General features: G+C 50.1%; 1 long non-coding RNA gene across 1 annotated transcript; it reads left to right on the top strand.

The window, feature by feature from the left end:
- The first annotated feature begins 14,490 nt into the window (after nucleotides 1-14,490).
- Nucleotides 14,491-16,276, top strand: LOC141171829 (uncharacterized). Its single transcript, XR_012252373.1, has 3 exons — nucleotides 14,491-14,615; nucleotides 15,700-15,749; nucleotides 16,235-16,276. It is a non-coding gene; the product is annotated as an uncharacterized lncRNA (long non-coding RNA).
- Nucleotides 16,277-19,536: the final 3,260 nt, after the last annotated feature.

Below are 19,536 nucleotides of genomic sequence, written 5' to 3'. Positions count from 1 at the left end.
CAGAGTGAAGCCAAAAGGGCCAACAAGTGCTAAGCATCTCTGGGAACTCCTTCAAGATTGTTGGAAGACCATTTCCGGTGACTACCTCTTGAAGCTCATCAAGAGAATGCCAAGAGTGTGCAAAGCAGTCATCAAAGCAAAAGGTGGCTACTTTGAAGAACCTAGAATATAAGACATATTTTCAGTTGTTTCACACTTTTTTGTTAAGTATATAATTCCACATGTGTTAATTCATAGTTTTGATGCCTTCAGTGTGAATGTACAATTTTCATAGTCATGAAAATACAGAAAAATCTTTAAATGAGAAGGTGTGTCCAAACTTTTGGTCTATACTGTATATGATAAATTATCTATGAAATAAGATAGTTGAGGTATGGAGGTCTATGGCTTCTTCTGTCCTGATCTCCCTCTCCATACCTTGCTGCAGGATTGGCACCATAGTTCCAGTATACATAATGGCGCCCCCACTCCTCGTCCTGTGGCCCTGGTATAGTCCCTAATTGGCCCTATAAATAAGCAGTCACCGCTAACTGTCAGACGAATTGAGGGTAGACAACGTACGGTTTGCATGCTACCCCAAATACTACTTGTGCACAAATAATATGCATGATTACATATACGCCGTGTTCCCTGTCATACAAGGCTATAACTGCAGAGTAAAAATCAATTAAAGTGCCTATAAGTGTGTAAAATGCATATGTGCTTAGCGCAAACAAGTCTACAAGGATATAGCGCACACTCCCTCAACAGCCCTGTATATCCGACGCGTTTCTTCGAGTTTCATCAGGGGAAGAAGAAAGAGAGACCTTCAGACCAAAAGTATTGGAGGGAATAGGGGCCAGGTCACCCAGCTCAACACTATTACGTACTTTGGAAGTAGAGTGCCAGCCCCTGCGGCAAGGTAAGGGGAGATAGATCAAGACCATAAGAGGGCCAGAATCAGCACCATATAAGCCCTAGATCCCCTCCATATCTCAACTATCTTATACAAATTAACTCTAGTATTTTTATCCTCAACATATACATTTTCTTGATCTTAAACTATAAGAATAAAAGTTACTTATTATACAAATGAAAATCTGATAAAAAATACGGGTGCAACATTGGCCACAGGACTTCAGGCTGCTGAAAATACCCTTTCCCTGTACTATGTGACTACAGTAATGGCGTGCCTCCAATCACCATTCTAAAAAAGGGCAACCTGATTGTGACTCGCCCCCTGGGCCATGGGGCACGCGGATCCGGGCGATAGGGGAACGATGGGGGTAGTAGTAGTGGCGGCCCGGTCCCGCGGCTCAGGGTGGTCAGGCCAATGGTAGTCTGCTATGCGCTCCAAATAATGTCCGACTACGCCACCCGTGGATTGCGGTTATTAGGAACCGCCGCTGCAAGGCAGTCCGCTGGGGCTGATGATGGGTGCAGCTCAGGTGATGTGACTCCCCACGGGAAGAGTGCAGCCCCAGGGCAGTGTAGTGGATGTTGGGAGTGATTTTAGTGCGAGTCCCGGTGCTGATAGTGCTGGAGGCGCGAAGGAGCACACAGACAACAAGTTACAGTCCAGGGTCTTTACTCACAGTTCGTTTGTTCCAGGTCACTTCGGCCAGCAGTGACCGCCTGAGCCGTGCTGCGTCCACCAGGTGAGGGGCTCGGTCAACTCCCAGGCAGTTCAGGAGCATGGCACAGGACCCCTTTTTATCCTTTCTCTGGCCTGCCTCACCAGTGACCCACTTTTGTCCAGCCACCGCGGACCTGTGCGGTTAAACGTGGGCCCCGTCCTCCGCTGTCCTATATGGTGCCTTCCTAGCAGGTTTGATGAGGTGTCGCACCAATATATGATCACGACGACCGGTCTTTGGCTGAGGGTTGTTTCTCCTCCACCAACTTGGGATCTGGTACCCTTAATCTGCCTGACCCTGCACCCTGGATTCTCGTGGGTTCTTAGGGTCCCTTCCACCTTCTTGTTCCTGAGCCCTTCTGTTTCTCTGTCTCTCCTTCTTTGCAGTTCCTTTCTGTTTCTGTTCCTTTCTCTTGGAGCTGAGATGAGCCAGAATCTCAGCTCCCCTTCACCTCCTCCTCGGCCTCTTCTCCAGGCCCACTTCTCCTTCTCCTCTCAGGCCCCGGCCTCTTCCCTAGGCCTGCCTCTGGAGCAGCACTCAGCCTGAGCTGCTGCTCCCTGTCTTCTCCTCTCCACAGAACGAACCTAGATCTAAGATGGTGCCCACCTTTTATACCTCCCTCTAGCCATGAGCCCAGGTGACCAGCAACCAATGAGCTCCTTACTACGCTCAGGAACCGCCCCCTATCTGCCCCTACAGCACTGGGTGTTCCACCCCTCCCTCCCCACTCCAGCAGGGACATGGTTGGTCGTGCCTGCACTTCTGTCTAGTGGGAGCACCGTTGAGCTGTCCCTCGGAAATGGGGTGTGTGTGCTGCATGCAGCTAACTGAGCCCTGGTCCACACTCCATCCTTACCTGGGAGTGGAATATCACACCTCCGGTCTGAGGTGCAATACCCCTGTAGCGGCCGAACCCTCGGGGCGCTACATTCCCCCCTGGTAAAGCACAGCACGTCCTCGGGCTGGAAAAGAGCAAAAACAGTTGATTACAGGACATGCAAAGACTTTTTCAATAACTTTTTACATTAGAAACAGACATTACGGTTCAACTCCCTTTATGGGACACACTTTTCTTTTCACTAGACATTATAGAAAACTTTTTCAATACTTCCGGAACTCTTTTGTATAAAACATTATAGAAAACTTTCACATGACTATTTAGCAGCATATAAAACCTTTTCACATAAAACATTTTTTTAAGTAAAGCACATTCTTGGATCCTGGCGGCGGTGCAACTTGCGACCAGGTGTTCTTTCTTTTTAAAGGTGCAACAGTCCATTTTAACTTTGAGGTAGACGTTGCGGTTCTTGTATAAAACCAGTAGGGGGCGCTTTAAGAAGCGCAACTATATACATGGGATTGGCCGTTCCCAGTCCTCGGCCGGTGGGGATAGGGGAATGGCTGCTCACAGTCCTCAGCCTGTTAGGGGAAGAGGGGTGGCTGTTCTCAGTCCTCAGCCAGGTTACTTAGGGGATAGGGCATAACGTTCACACAGTCCTATATCAGTCCCAACGGGGACCACACGCAATTTGAAACAGTCCCACACAGTTCCTTTGCACCCTTACGGGTAACTATTTACAATGCCACTTGACCGTTCACTGGTAACGGTGTCTTCGTGACGCTCCTTCTTCCTCCTCATACGAATCTTCAGGCCCGTCCGGGCCCTCCTGGTACTCAGCGTCCGAGTAGTGCTGTTCCTCCTCCTCTACTACTCGGCGGACGTGTAGGGCGTACCACCCCTTCACGCCTTGGTGTCGGGTGTAAGACACCACGTCGCCTGGGAATAGATCCCGCCCACGATGGCCTTCCGGTAGGTAACTCTCCACATCTCTCCTTGTCACAAACACGTCACTGATGGTCTCGGGGTCTCGGATGAAGCCCCAGCCGCGCTCCATCTGGAACTTCACCACAGTCCCGGTGACTCGGGGTCTGCGGGCAGTTCGGGGATCTCGTCGCGCCTTCATTTTCTGCTCCGCGCTCTGGACCTGCAGCTTCTCTTGCTTCACCCGCCGCTCTCGCTGCTCCTTCTCAAACATCTCCAGCTGTTGGCGGCAGGCCTCCCGCCGCTCAGCTGCGCCCGCTCGCGTTTCTTTCGTGAACCCCATCAGGTCCTCCCCTGTGGGGTCCCATTCAAACTGGGCATCTTCCAATGGCAGCTGGGGGATTTTCTGAGGCCCCGGAGCAGGTATGAGGGGCTCAGAGGGTACTTCGACCTCCGCGGACGGGCTCCTCCGGAAGCGGGGGTTGACAAACTCGGGGGGCCAGATGAAGGGCAGCCCATCCGGAGTGGTGTATTGAGCGAAGAGATCCTCGCCCAGTGGTGGTACTGCAGCAGCAGGGGGCGCAGGTGGGCTGGCGGCGCCCGGGGGCACGTGACCTTGCGACCAGGCCCGTGCTGGTTGTTTCCTGGTTGCTCCCAAGGGCGGTACAGCAGGTGCAGGGGGTTCCGTCGGGGCAGCGGCGCCCGGGGGCGCAGGGCCTTGCGGCCGGGCCTGCGATGGTGGTTGGCTGAGCACGCCCGGGGTCAGAGGGCACGGCGTGGGGCGGGGCTCACCAGCAGCGTCGACGGCTTGGGGGCCGGTTGATGGCGGCGGGGGCACGGTGTCGACGGCGGGTCCCGGTGCGTTGGGCTCCGTGACGGGGAGCAGGGGCAGGTCGGCGGCCTCAGGATTCAGTGCAGGGGCGTCTCCGTTACCTGCCTCTGGTGTCGTGGCCTCCTCCGCGGCGTCGTCCTCGGCCTCCGCTCGGCCTTCACTGCCCTCGGTGGCTGGTGCGCTGCTCGTCGATGGCGCCTTCGGCTGCAGGATCACAGCCCGCCGGGCCACTTCCTTCTTCCATCCGGCGATCACGTCCTGCTGCGCCCGGACCATCCTCCGGTCCAGCTCTTCCAACGCCGCCCGTGTATATTCAGGGTCCTCCTTGGGGAGATGGGCTAACAGCTCGGTGAGGCTGAATGGTGGTGTAGCTTGCAGCAGGCCCTTTGCCAGGGTACCGGAACTGGTTTCTCCCTCCATCTCCGGGTGCGGCCTGGCCAGACTGCGCCCTGCCCCACAGTTTTCTTCTCTCTCCGCCCCCAGAGGGGGTGGTCCTGGGGCATTCTGCTGACAATCACTTTCAGGGGCAGCCCCCCCATGTTGATGGACATCTCCACTTCTGCATTCATGGCTGGTGGGGGCGGGCTCCTTCTTTGGCGCCATTCTGGGACCTGGCCCACGATGGGAGGTGGCTTCCTGCTGTCTTTTGGTGCGCACATAATGGCGTCCGCTCTGCCAGGGCGGGAAAGACGGATGAAGATGGCGGGAAACGGTCCAAGATGGCGTCTGATGGCGGGAATCGGCTCCGGATGGCGGGAAACGACTCCGGGCGGCGGGAAACTTCTTTTTAAGGTACATGTGCAATTTTCTTCAGGCACGCAATACCCGCTTGTGGCGGGTTGGTAATGATCCTGCCGACTACGCCAAAGCTGACTCGCCCCCTGGGCCGTGGGGCATGCGGATCCGGGCGATAGGGGAACGATGGGGGTAGTAGTAGTGGCGGCCCAGTCCCGCAGCTCAGGGTGGTCAGGCCAATGGTAGTCTGCTATGCGCTCCAAATAATGTCCGACTACGCCACCCGTGGATTGCGGTTATTGGGAACCGCCGCTGCAAGGCAGTCCGCTGGGGCTGATGATGGGTGCAGCTGAGGTGATGTGACTCCCCACGGGAAGAGTGCAGCCCCAGGGCAGTGTAGTGGATGTTGGGAGTGATGGTAGTGCGAGTCCCGGTGCTGATAGTGCTGGAGGCGCGAAGGAGCACACGGACAACAAGTTACAGTCCAGGGTCTTTACTCACAATTCATTTGTTCCAGGTCACTTCGGCCAGCAGTGACCGCCTGAGCTGTGCTGCGTCCACCAGGTGAGGGGCTCGGTCAACTCCCAGGCAGTTCAGGAGCATGGCACAGGACCCCCTTTTATCCTTTCTCTGGCCTGCCTCACCAGTGACCCACTTTTGTCCAGCCGCCACGGACCTGTGCGGTTAAACGTGGGCCCCGTCCTCCGCTGTCCTATATGGTGCCTTCCTAGCAGGTTTGATGAGGTTTCGCACCAATATATGATCACGACGACCGGTCTTTGGCTGAGGGTTGTTTCTCCTCCATCAACTTGGGATCCGGTACCCTTAATCTGCCTGACCCTGCACCCTGGATTCTCGTGGGTTCTTAGGGTCCCTTCCACCTTCTTGTTCCTGAGCCCTTCTGTTTCTCTGTCTCTCCTTCTTTGCAGTTCCTTTCTGTTTCTGTTCCTTTCTCTTGGAGCTGAGATGAGCCAGAATCTCAGCTCCCCTTCACCTCCTCCTCGGCCTCTTCGCCAGGCCCACTTCTCCTTCTCCTCTCAGGCCCCGGCCTCTTCCCTAGGCCTGCCTCTGGAGCAGCACTCAGCCTGAGCTGCTGCTCCCTGTCTTCTCCTCTCCACAGAACGAACCTAGATCTAAGATGGTGCCCACCTTTTATACCTCCCTCTAGCCATGAGCCCAGGTGACCAGCAACCAATGAGCTCCTTCCTACGCTCAGGAACCGCCCCCTATCTGCCCCTACAGCACTGGGTGTTCCACCCCCCTCCCCACTCCAGCAGGGACATGGTCGGTCGTGCCTGCACTTATGTCTAGTGGGAGCACCGTTGAGCTGTCCCTCGGAAATGGGGTGTGTGTGCTGCATGCAGCTAACTGAGCCCTGGTCCACACTCCATCCTTACCTGGGAGTGGAATATCACACCTCCGGTCTGAGGTGCAATACCCCTGTAGCGGCCGAACCCTCGGGGCGCTACAATTGCCTCCATGACTTTATGTACATTAAAGGTTATGTTAGTGAGGATGCAGTAATTAAAAATAAATACCTTTTTATTATAGGGTTTTTAAAAAATCCCAAACTGGTTTTCGCCTCCGGACTGGAGATAGGTAGTCACTGTTAATGAAAGAGACATCAATAACATATCATTTGAAGGAAAAAAAAAAATTATCTCATGAGTGGGAATCTGATAGTAAACTATCACTGGATTAAGGGGAGCAGACAACATATATTCTGCTCTATTGACGTTGCACCAGGCGGCGTTTCTCCCCATTATACAGCACAGATCACTAATTCTACACTAACTCTGCTCATCATTTGGCAACCATTACTATGGGGAGATCAATCAAGTGCCCAAGAGTTCCCAAAACTCTTGTCCAACTAGATGACGGATGACTAGTATCCAGTATACGAGCCAATACAATGTATTTAGGGTAAAGTAGCCACAAGCTTTTCCTGCTCGTCCAGAATTTTTTTTGAGGAAACAGAGGTCTATAGAGGAAGCAAATCTACAATAGAGACGGCTTCACAGTCCCTACCAGCAGGACTGGCTAAAACCTCTCATACCATAGCCTTAGGCCATAATCATCAGGGTTAGTTTCTCCCAGAAGTACTTTTCTAGGATGATTGACTGCCCTGACCGCATAATTTAGAAATGGAGTTGGATTAGGGCCTCATTATTTAAAGGGTCCCAATAGACCAAACCACAGATTTGGCTAAAAAGGACCTGTCTCCTCGCCTGGCATGTCTGGTTTAATAAATACTTGTATTCTCCATGAAATACAAGACTTGGAGGGTCTTTTCTTAGTGCTTTGTATTGTGCCATTCCTCTTTTAGTCCCTCTTTTATGGGTGTTTTCAGTTGGATATGTCCATGAATTGTCCAGTCAGAGCCGACAGAATCAACCTGTGAAGAAATAAGCCCCCCCAACTTCTAACACCCTGCTGTTAATGCATTCATACACTTCCAGGAGGAGTAGCAGGAGTACAAGAGGTTTAGAATGATGATAATGTCGGAGCCGTGTAGGATGAGCAGTGGGGGTTGGCTCTGAAGGCGCCCAAGTTAGTCTCTCAGTTACTCAATTACATATCCTTTACCGATCCCACTACACCACATGTTCCAGTCCCCGGACCTGTACCCTAAATACCACAGGACTCCGGGAACCTTTTACCATCTGCTATGGGATTGCCTGGAGACCAGGGGCTATCGGGCCCAAGTAGTTACATTTCTGCAAGACGAGATGGGGATGCCTATCACAGAGAGCCCGAAGTCTTTTCTTCTGTTAATAGGCCCAGAACACTGTCCATTCACTATAGAAAGAACATATTTTCACCCAGATCCTGTTTATTACTGTGGCGCCCCTGAGGGTTCAGTCGCCACAGGGGTACTGCACCTCAGATAGAGGTGTGGTATCTCCTCTTCCAGGTAAGGATGGAGCATCTCTCAGGACCCCACTTCACACTCAACACTACACCACTCCTGTCCTGTAGGGGGCCTAAATGCACCAGGGTGCTGCCCCGATCCGGGATAGAGGAGATGGGGGGAACCAAAGATAGGGGGAACCATGTAGTGGGTGAGGGTGGAGGACACACTTTTAGGAAACACTTATTGATTCATATTTAATCTATGGTCATCTTAGGTTCAAGGTCTTTGATTGAGGGTCTTCTGTCAGGGTCCAGCAAGAGGCTGTAGCTGGCTGAAGATTCGCGGTCCTCGTACTCTGGCCTTGAGACGAGGAGCGGGTCAGAGTTAACCACTGTCTCTACCCGGTCAGGGTCTTGACTTAAGAAGGCCTAGGAGGGGAGCAGAGGAGATAGGCTCCACAGGCGAAAGGATCCCAGGGGGATACGGACGGAGCGGAGTCGCCACCTGTATTCTTTACTCTGGCCTAGTCAGAGGGATTCCTGCTGCAAAAGGGGTAACCGGCCCCCGATATCTGACTTTGTTACTTCACGTCTCAGTCAGAAAAGCCCGGAGGCTTAGTGGATCCCAGGGGGATTCCCTCCTTGGCAAAAGCATGTGTTTTACGTTGTTATGATAGACAATAACTTTTGTCCTGCATTGACTAACACCCATACTGTTTGCCTTTGTTTCCCTGTAATGTGTCTTTTTGTCATTGCATCCTAAATAAACTTTGTTTAAAAAAATCAGTCTAAGATTCTTCCTAGAATACAGAAGGTCAGAACCATGGAGGAAATAGAGAAATGAGTGATATATGATATCTGCTGATCAATATGATTGCCAGTGATATGTTTCAGGTAACTTCAGAATAAGCTATTCTGTTTGTGTTCATGAAGAATAATACTATTTCTAGTGTTTATATTACTTGTATCCTGCATGTTTCACCAGTTTACCCTTCTGAAAACGGTATCAATAAAATATTTAGTTGTCTCTGAGTTAGTGGTTAGAGACTAGCTGCTATAATGTCTCTCATACACAGCAGCAGCATGAAGGACATTATGTGGAGGTACTGAGCAGTGTAACTGTGAATCCATCTTTGTGACGTGATAAGTAGCAACATCATGAAGGGAAATAAACCACTCTACTAAGCAGTGTAGTTGTGAATCCAGCTATGGGATGAGATAAAGCATTAGAAAGCTGATCCCTCAGTGAGCTTGAAGTCTATCTTGTCATGAACAAGACAGATTTCAACAGTGTTTCAATGTGAATTCAGTAGACAGGAAGAAAAGAAGTGGCTCATAAGTGGAGAAAGAAGCTGATTTCAATATATGAAAAAGTTTCTTGCATTTGCTTATTTGTTTGTTTTTTTCACACCTGTTTGAGGGAATTACTGGGACCTGTGTGAGAGGAGTATTTTTTATTTTCAATATACATTTTCCTTTTTTTCGTCCACAGGATTGCACCCAGAACATATGAGAACCCTGACAAATCCTGAAGATCTCTACTGGGGGGCGGATCAAGAGGTAAGTGTGGATCGTATATTCCGCCTTCACTGCCTTATCCATGTACGGATGAAGCGTTCTCTGATGACTCTGTCTCCGGGATTAGAGACACCGATGACTCTGAATTGCGCGGTTCCTACCAGGTCACCTGTCAATTTCTTCATCAGCGCCTCTCACTCTCTGATTGTTCCTTACTTGAACACCATAGTTAAATCTTTGGTGGGATCTGATGAAAGCGATTGCAGCAAACCAAATTATACTAGTGACCTGGAGGAATGGGTAAGACCCCTTAGGAATACTGCCAGAAGCTGATGTCTGGCTATGAATCTCGTCTGTAGCAGGTCATAACAGCCGTCTTGTCTGTAGCAGGTCATAACAGCCGGAGGAGCTATGCTAGGTACTAAGAAGCTGATTGTGAAGGGGTGAATAATCCTGATACTGCAGGAGTCAGGAAAAGGGACATTTTGTGTTAAATTTGGAGAAACCTCATTATAAATTGTGTTCAGATATTTACCCTGTCATTGGTTTGTTGGTTTCTAAATTGTGCTACTACACATATTTTACAATGGGGAGGGGGATAGTTCTGCAGCTGTCTATTGTATATGTATTCAGCAGATTGTATAGATTAGTATATGCTGTAGACATTAGTATATTTTGTATATTGTATACGGCTCCTCTGATCCTTCGCCCGCAGGTCCGGCTCCGGCTTTACGCATCTTATTGTTACTGTCTCTTTTTCTTCTTGGTTTATTTTTTTTTTTATATCTTCCTTTTCTGGTCCATGCATAACTGTGTATACAGGACGTGCCGGCTCCACCTGTGAACGCTTCTTGCTCGGCAGCTAGTTTGTGCTGGATTCGTGGCCGTGGGTGGAGAGCTGTGCACTGGGGAGAATGTGCTGGTACCGCTCAGACGGCATCCTCCATTTATCAATCAAGTGTCATTCCTGTGTGCATGTTGCTGGTACCAGCGCATTCTCTGCTCCGGCCACACCTGGAGTGATGAGATAAGTCTACAGAGGAGAATATAGACTCTCAAGGTTTACAATGATTCCTGGGAGGGATTATTTTTTATGTTTAATGTTTTGTAAAAAATATTTGCAATTAAATGTCGCTATTATTTTTATTGCACTGTTCTGTGTTTGATACCTGGTATTTTACACTTTAAAAAAGACATGACCTGACACAATGCCTGAGGGAACAGCTGACTCTGGCGACCGTAGAGCTATAAGTCTCCACAAGGTGGCAGCAGGTAATAAGGAGGCTTCTGAGGTGAGTTAGTAAATTGCGGGTACCAGCGCATTCTCCAGAGAGAGGTCATAAACCAGATCACCGCCTGAGATAATATTGGAGGAGATCCAGAAACAGCATCTGTGTACAAAGGCATCTCCAGGATCAAGGTGTTATCATAGAGATCAGCAAAGGGCTGTGAAATAAAGGGCCACTCGGGGTACAGGATGATGACACGGTCACTCGGGGTACAGGGTGATGACACGGACACTAGGGGTACAGGGTGATGACACGGTCACTCGGGGTACAGGGTGATGACACGGACACTAGGGGTACAGGGTGATGACACAGTCACTCGGGGTACAGGGTGATGACACGGCCACTCGGGGTACAGGGTGATGACACTGACACTCGGGGTACAGGGTGATGACACGGCCACTCGGGGTACAAGATGATGACACGGCCACTCGGGGTACAGGGTGATGACACGGCCACTCGGGGTACAGGGTGAAGACACGGCCACTCGGGGTACAGGGTGATGACACGGTCACTCGGGGTACAGGGTGATGACACGGTCACTCGGGGTACAGGGTAATGACACGGTCACTCGGGGTACAGGGTGATGACACGGCCACTCGGGGTACAGGGTGATGACACGGTCACTCGGGGTACAGGGTGATGACATGGACACTCGGGGTACAGGGTGATGACACGGTCACTCGGGGTACAGGGTGATGACACGGACACTCAGGGTACAGGGTGATGACACGGTCACTCGGGGTACAGGGTGATGACACGGCCACTCGGGGTACAGGGTGATGACATGGACACTCGGGGTACAGGGTGATGACACGGCCACTCGGGGTACAGGGTGATGACACGGTCACTCGGGGTACAGGGTGATGACACGGACACTCGGGGTACAGGGTGATGACACGGTCACTCGGGGTACAGGGTGATGACACGGCCACTCGGGGTACAGGAGAATGACAGGGCCACTTGGGGTACAGGGTGATGACACGGTCACTCGGGGTACAGGGTGATGACACGGCCACTCGGGGTACAGTGTGATGACACGGCCACTTGGAGTACAGTGTGATGACACGGCCACTTGGGGTACAGGGTGATGACACGGTCACTTGGGGTACAGGGTGATGACACGGCCACTCGGGGTACAGGGTGATAACACGGCCACTTGGGGTACAGGGTGATAACACGGCCACTCGGGGTACAGGGTGATGACACGGACACTAGGGGTACAGGGTAATGACACTGACACTCGGAGTACAGTGTGATGACACTGATACTCAGGGTACAGGGTGATGACACGGCCACTTGGGGTACAGGGTGATGACACGGCCACTCGGGGTACAGGGTGATAACACGGCCACTCGGGGTACAGGGTGATGACACGGACACTAGGGGTACAGGGTGATGACACTGACACTCGGGGTACAGAGTGATGACACGGCCACTCAGGGTACAGGAGAATGACACGACCACTCGGGGTACAGGATAATGACACTAACACTCGGGGTACGGGACAATGACACTGATACTCAGGGTACAGGATAATGACACTGACACTCGGGGTACAGGGTGATGACACGGCCACTCGGGGTACAGGGTGATGACACGGCCACTCGGGGTACAGGGTGATGACACGGTCACTCGGGGTACAGGGTGATGACACGGCCACTCGGGGTACAGGGTGATGACACGGACACTCGGGGTACAGGGTGATGACACGGCCACTCGGGGTACAGGGTGATGACACGGTCACACAGGGTACAGGGTGATGACACGGCCACTCGGGGTACAGGGTGATGACACGGTCACTCGGGGTACAGGGTGATGACACAGCCACTCAGGGTGCAGGGTGATGACACGGTCACTCGGGGTACAGGGTGATGACAAGGCCACTCGGGGTACAGGGTGATGACACGGTCACTCGGGGTCCAGGGTGATGACACGGTCACTCGGGGTACAGGGTGATGACACGGCCACTCGGGGTACAGGAGAATGACACGGCCATTCGGGGTACAGGGTGATGACACGGTCACTCGGGGTACAGGGTGATGACACGGCCACTCGGGGTACAGGGTGATGACACGGACACTCGGGGTACAGGGTGATGACACGGCCACTCGGGGTACAGGGTGATGACACGGTCACTCGGGGTACAGGGTGATGACAAGGCCACTCGGGGTACAGGGTGATGACACGGTCACTCGGGGTCCAGGGTGTTGACACGGTCACTCGGGGTACAGGGTGATGACACGGCCACTCGGGGTACAGGAGAATGACACGGCCACTCGGGGTACAGGGTGATGACACGGCCACTCGGGGTACAGGGTGATGACACGGCCACTCGGGGTACAGGAGAATGACACGGCCACTCGGGGTACAGGGTGATGACACGGCCACTCGGGGTACAGGGTGATGACACGGCCACTCGGGGTACAGGATAATGACGCTGACACTTGGGGTACAGGATGATGACACTAAGGCTGTGTGCACATGTTGCAGATTTGGTGCAGATTTGTTAGCAAAACCTGATGCCAGCAAAGTCAATGAGAAACCTGAAGCCTCGTGCACACGTTGAGTATTTTTGACTTGCAGATTTGGGGCAGAAAGTAATCGTCCTCGTCAATTCTCTGTGCATTTTTACCTGCATTATTTCAGTGCATTCAAGGGGTGAAAAACGCAGGCAAAATCATGGCAAAAACGCAACTTTTTTGAGGCTGTTTTTTCCTGCCAAGAGATGCAGAAGTGGTGCAACTCAACGTGTGCACATACCCTTATGCTCCGAGTATTAGGGTATGTGCACACGTTGAATATTTTGTGCTCAGAAATTAGGTTAGGTTAATGACGCTGACACTTGGGTTTTGTGGCAATGACACTGACACTTTGTGTATAGGATGATGAGACTGACACTCGGGGTACAGGATAATGACGCTGACACTCGGGGTACAGGATAATGACGCTGACACTCGGGGTACAGGATAATGACCCTGACACTCGGGGTACAGGATAATGACGCTGACACTCGGGGTACAGGATAATGACCCTGACACTCGGGGTACAGGAGAATGACGCTGACACTCGGGGTACAGGATAATGACACTGACACTCGGGGTACAGGATAATGACGCTGACACTCGGGGTACAGGATAATGACCCTGACACTCGGGTACAGGATAATGACGCTGACACTCGGAGTACAGGATAATGACGCTGACACTCGGGGTGCAGGATAATGACACTGACACTCGGGGTACAGGATAATGACACTGACACTCAGGTACAGGATAATGACTCTGACACTCGGGGTACAGGACAATGATGCAGACACTGGGGGTACAGGATAATGGCGCTGACACTCGGGGTACAGGATAATAACGCTGACACTCGGGGTACAGGATAATGACGCTGACACTCGGGGTACAGGACAATGATGCAGACACTCGGGGTACAGGATAATGACGCTGACACTCGGGGTACAGGATAATGACGCTGACACTCGGGGTACAGGAGAATGAGGCTGACACTCGGGGTACAGGATAATGACGCTCACACTCGGGGTACAGGATAATGACACTGACACTCGGGGTACAGGAGAATGAGGCTGACACTCGGGGTACAGGAGAATGACTCTTGGTTGTTGATATTCGTCTTCCTGTATAATATAAGATATAGTAGAGATTTCGGCTTCTATTTTACAGTGTATTCTGGATCTGATGATGGACGGTGCTTGTATTAACCTCGCACTGGAGATTATATTGTTTTCTATATGAGGACTCTTCCTGGCGGAGGTGACACCGATCAGTAATGGCCACTCACTTGTCATTGTCACTTAGGGGAACGTTACCCTGAATCCTCTTTACAAGGATGTGAAAGTTTCTCTCACTCATCGGAGGGAACAAAGTCTGGAGATGGGAGGAGATTGTGGGGCCGATTTGCAGCTGCAGGGCCCCTCTCCCTCCTTCTGAACATTGCCGCTCGGCGCTGTGGTCCAGCAGGTGGAACTGGAGGCGACTGTATGATGGGTGTGTAAATGTGTCACACGTTTCTCTAGTTCTTCTTGAAATTCTCAGATTTTAGATGGTCTTGTAAATCTTTGCAGTAGATCCCTGCTTGCTGCCATCCTCAGTGTGGAAATAACACTGTTTCCACTCACTATATGTAAATGATTTACATCGATTTTTCTGGCTAACGAACTACTGCAATATCATTTTTTATTGTACATCATCCAGAGGCTAAAACATGAGATTTATTAATGCTTCTGACCTCTCAGGATTTGCTATAGATTGCTAGATTTTATCTTCACTGATACATTGTAGCAAACTGCCAGGAGAGGAGAAGGATTTCTGCTGATGAGTTTAGTTTATGGGATTATCCACAGTGAATACAAACCCTCAGCTGTGAGAATGTAAAACCGCAGAAATCATTTTCTATGTAGCTGGTTTACGGGACAAAATGTTGATAAATGGTCGTGGTTCTGTGCAGCCGCCATTATGACACCTTTCCAGTGAGCAAGTGAAGAATGAGCGAGCAACCTGACTACGACCAGGGCCCGGGGGTCCTGCAGGTCCCACCCCACATAACATGGAAGCGTTAGGATGAGCAAGAATGTCTGCAACATGAATGTATTCTGTTCCTGTGCAGTGTAAGGGGGGAAATCCGCAGCATCAGTCAATTCCTGATGCAGATTTCCTCTACAGTGTATGGATGAGACTTTGTAAAATATCGCACACACCCGACGCGCGTTTCACAAACCCCTTTTAGGAGGACACTACCGACGGCGCATGTGGAATATATATTTGTGGAGGGAGAAATCAGGCCTGAGTGAGGTGGATTCTCCCATAATGGCTTCCCCCATGTACTCATCACATGACAGCCGGTTGATTGGGCTGGAAGAGCGCTAATAAGTTTGATGTAATGCCTGGTGGGTTCCCCTGAGACCATGTGGCCGCCAGTGGAAGTGTCTGTTATTTTTATTTCCGTGACTCAGTTTTCCCTCCCTCATTGCTGCATAACTACATGTCTCGTTTATTGTCCCTGGGGGTCTTTTATGGCGCGGATAATGATAATTGGAATTGATATACAACTGATGCTGTTCTCTATTCTTAGATGGGGAGAGGCCGAGCATTACCCCAGAGTGTAAGATAACCCACGGGTCGGTGAGTACATGTGAACCTTTTAAGCTGACTTGTATAAATACATATAAATAGCTCTGGTCGTGTTGCTGGTACCAGCACATTCTGATGCACAGCCGGAGGTGAACTTCCTGGGTGTATACAGAAAGTCCGCAGAAACAGACGGCCTTCTCTACATACCCTGCGCTGTCAGTCTGTAAGTTAGAAAATTGACCTCAGATCCATGGGTTAAATGGATCCCTTCTTGATCCCGACACATCATAACCTGCAAAATGATATAATACGTCAAGGCTGCGATATACAGCCAAGATACCAGTATTGCCAGTCAGATGGTGTATGTCAGCGAAGGCCAAGTGGTACGATAGCCATATTACATAATATAGTCAAAGGGATCTCTGGTTTCACTGAAAAGGAGAGGACAGGTAATAATTTTATTTCTATAGCGTCAATATATTCCGCAGCACATTACATTCAGAGCGTACAAGTCCAAACCATATATGTCATTGCAGCGTAACACATAATTCACCAATTACCAAGAGGATTAAGGGCCCTGATCGCAAGAGCTTACAATCTACAAGGAAATAGGAGCGAAGTGTGCAGTCTAGCCATTGTTCTCATAAATAAAGGGATTCAGGGAAAGCTGCATGACAGGTAAGCAATATGGGTAAAAAATGGGTAAAAAAGTAAAATAAACATTATTTATAGGAGCCCCTGCTGCTCCAGCACGTGATGCCTGTGAGCGGCCAGTGATAGCGCCACTCACAGGCATTATCTGCAACATACATTGGGGGGGTGGTAATATAAAGTAGTGGACAACCCCTTTAATACATAAAAGTTTCAGTACTTTGAAACATTATCATTTTTGCAAATATAAAGATGCAGAATATTTTATGACAATTTTCTGATATTTATTTCGAGGAAACTTAGCAACAATTCAAATAACTAAAACCTGTCTGAACACTATAGTGAATTGTTATAGAAATTACACTACAACATTTGCTTCTCATTCAGTCACGACTCTTTTTTTGCTTGTCTCTTGTACTCCTGCATCGGATCATCTCTCACAATTGTCCAGCAGTAATCTGCAAACATTGATGGATTCTATTTTCCTTGTCATCTTTTCTCCATGGCCACAATGTCTTGGTGAAATCTGTCCACGTGCTTGAGTCACTCATTGCTCCGCAGTTTGGTGAAAAAAAAAAAAAAAAGTCTAGATGCGAATGTAAGAAATTAATCTTTAACCCCTTCATGACCTTGCGATTTTCCATTTTTTTTTTATATTTCCGTCAATATAGCTGTATGACGGCTTGTTTTTTTTGCGGGACGAGTCGCACTTTTGATCGACACCATTGATTTTGCCATATCGTGTACTGGAAAACAGGAAAAAAAATTCCAAGTGCGGTGAAATTGCAAAAAAAAAAGTGCAATTCCACAATTTTTTATTTTTTTTATTTACCATGTTCACTATATGGTAAAACTGACCTGGCAATATGATTCCTCAGCTCAGTACAAGTACACAGATACCAAACATGTATAGGTTTTTTTAAATTTAAGTGGTGAAAAACAATTCCGAAATTTGTAAGAAAAAAAAATTTCGCTTATGTCTCCATTCTCCAAGACCCGTAGCGTTTTCAAGATCGGGGGCTGGGTGATGGCTTATTTTTTTTGTGCCTTGAGCTGACGTTTTTATTGATACCATTTTGGGGTAGATATGATATTTTGATCACCTCTTATTGCATTTTACTGCAATGTTGTGCCGGACAAAAAACACAATTCTGGTGTTTTGATATTTTTCTCGTTACGCCATTTACTGATCAGATTAATTGTCTTTATATATACACTGCTCAAAAAAATAAAGGGAACGCTCAAATAACACATCCTAGATCTGAATGAATGAAATCTTCTCATTGAATACTTTGTTCTGTACAAAGTTGAATTTGCTGACAACAAAATCACACAAAAATCATCAATGGGAATCAAATTTATTAACCAATGGAGGCCTGAATTTGGAGTCACCCCCAAAATTAAAGTGGAAAAACACACTACAGGCTGATCCAACTTTGATGTAATGTCCTTAAAACAAGTCAAAATGAGTCTCAGTATTGTGTGTGGCCTCCACGTGCCTGTATGACCTCCCTACAACGCCTGGGCATGCTCCTGATGAGGCTGAGTATTGTGTGTGGCCTCCACGTGCCTGTATGACCTCCCTACAACGCCTGGGCATGCTCCTGATGAGGCTGAGTACTGTGTGTGGCCTCCACGTGCCTGTATGACCTCCCTACAACGCCTGGGCATGCTCCTGATGAGGCTGAGTATTGTGTGTGGCCTCGTGCCTGTATGACCTCCCTACAACGCCTGGGCATGCTCCTGATGAGGCTGAGTATTGTGTGTGGCCTCCACGTGCCTGCATGACCTCCCTACAACGCCTGGGCATGCTCCTGATGAGGCTGAGTATTGTGTGTGGCCTACACGTGCCTGTATGACCTCCCTACAATGCCTGGGCATGCTCCTGATGAGGCTGAGTATTGTGTGTGGCCTCCACGTGCCTGTATGACCTCCCTACAATGCCTGGGCATGCTCCTGATGAGGTTGCGGATGGTCTTCTGTGGGATCTCCTCCCAGACCTGGACTAAAGCATCCGCCAACTCCTGGACAGTCTGTGGTGCAACGTGACGTTGGTGGATGGAGCGAGACATGATGTCCCAGATGTGCTCAATCGGATTCAGGTCTGGGGAACGGGCGGCCAGTCCATAGCTTCAATGCCTTCATCTTGCAGGAACTGCTGACACGCTCCAGCCACATGAGGTCTGGCATTGTCCTGCCTTAGGAGGAACCCAGGGCCAACCGCACCAGCATATGGTCTCACAAGGGGTCTGAGGATCTCATCTCCGTACCTAATGGCAGTCAGGCTACCTCTGGCGAGCACATGGAGGGCTGTGCGGCCCTCCAAAGAAATGGCACCCCACACCATTACTGACCCACTGCCAAACCGGCCATGCTGAAGGATGTTGCAGGCAGCAGATCACTCTCCACGGCGTCTCCAGACTCTGTCACGTCTGTCACATGTGCTCAGTGTGAACCTGCTTTCATCTGTGAAGAGCACAGGGCACCAATGGCGACTTTGCCAATCCTGGTGTTCTGTGGCAAATGCCAAGCGTCCTGCCCCGTGTTGGGCTGTGAGCACAACCCCCATCTGTGGACGTCGGGCCCTCATACCATCCTCATGGAGTTGGTGTCTAACCGTTTGTGCAGACACATGCACATTTGTGGCCTGCTGGAGGTCATTTTGCAGGGCTCTGGCAGTGCTCCTCCTGTTCCTCCTTGCACAAAGGCGGAGGTAGTAGTCCTGCTGCTGGGTTGTTGCCCTCCTACGGCCCCCTCCACGTCTCCTGGTGTACTGGCCTGTCTCCTGGTAGCGCCTCCAGCCTCTGGACACTACGCTGACAGACACAGCAAACCTTCTTGCCACAGCTCGCATTGATGTGCCATCCTGGAGGAGATCCCACAGGAGACCATCCGCAACCTCATCAGGTGCATGCCCAGGCCATTGTAGGGAGGTCATACAGGCACGTGGAGGCCACACACAATACTGAGCATCATTGTGACTTGTTTTAAGGACATTACATCAAAGTTGGATCAGCCTGTAGTGTGTTTTTCCACTTTAATTTTGGGGGTGACTCCAAATCCAGGCCTCCATTGGTTAATAAATGTGATTTCCATTGATGATTTTTGTGTGATTTTGTTGTCAGGACATTCAACTTTGTACAGAACAAAGTATTCAATGAGAAGATTTCATTCATTCAGATCTAGG

This window comes from Phyllobates terribilis, unplaced genomic scaffold (genome assembly GCF_046119375.1).
Source record: "Phyllobates terribilis strain yellow unplaced genomic scaffold, ASM4611937v1 Scaffold_12__6_contigs__length_324123572, whole genome shotgun sequence".
Classification (NCBI taxonomy): domain Eukaryota; kingdom Metazoa; phylum Chordata; class Amphibia; order Anura; family Dendrobatidae; genus Phyllobates; species Phyllobates terribilis.
Note: the sequence above shows the minus strand (reverse complement) of the source record. Positions and strands in the feature narration are given on the sequence as shown.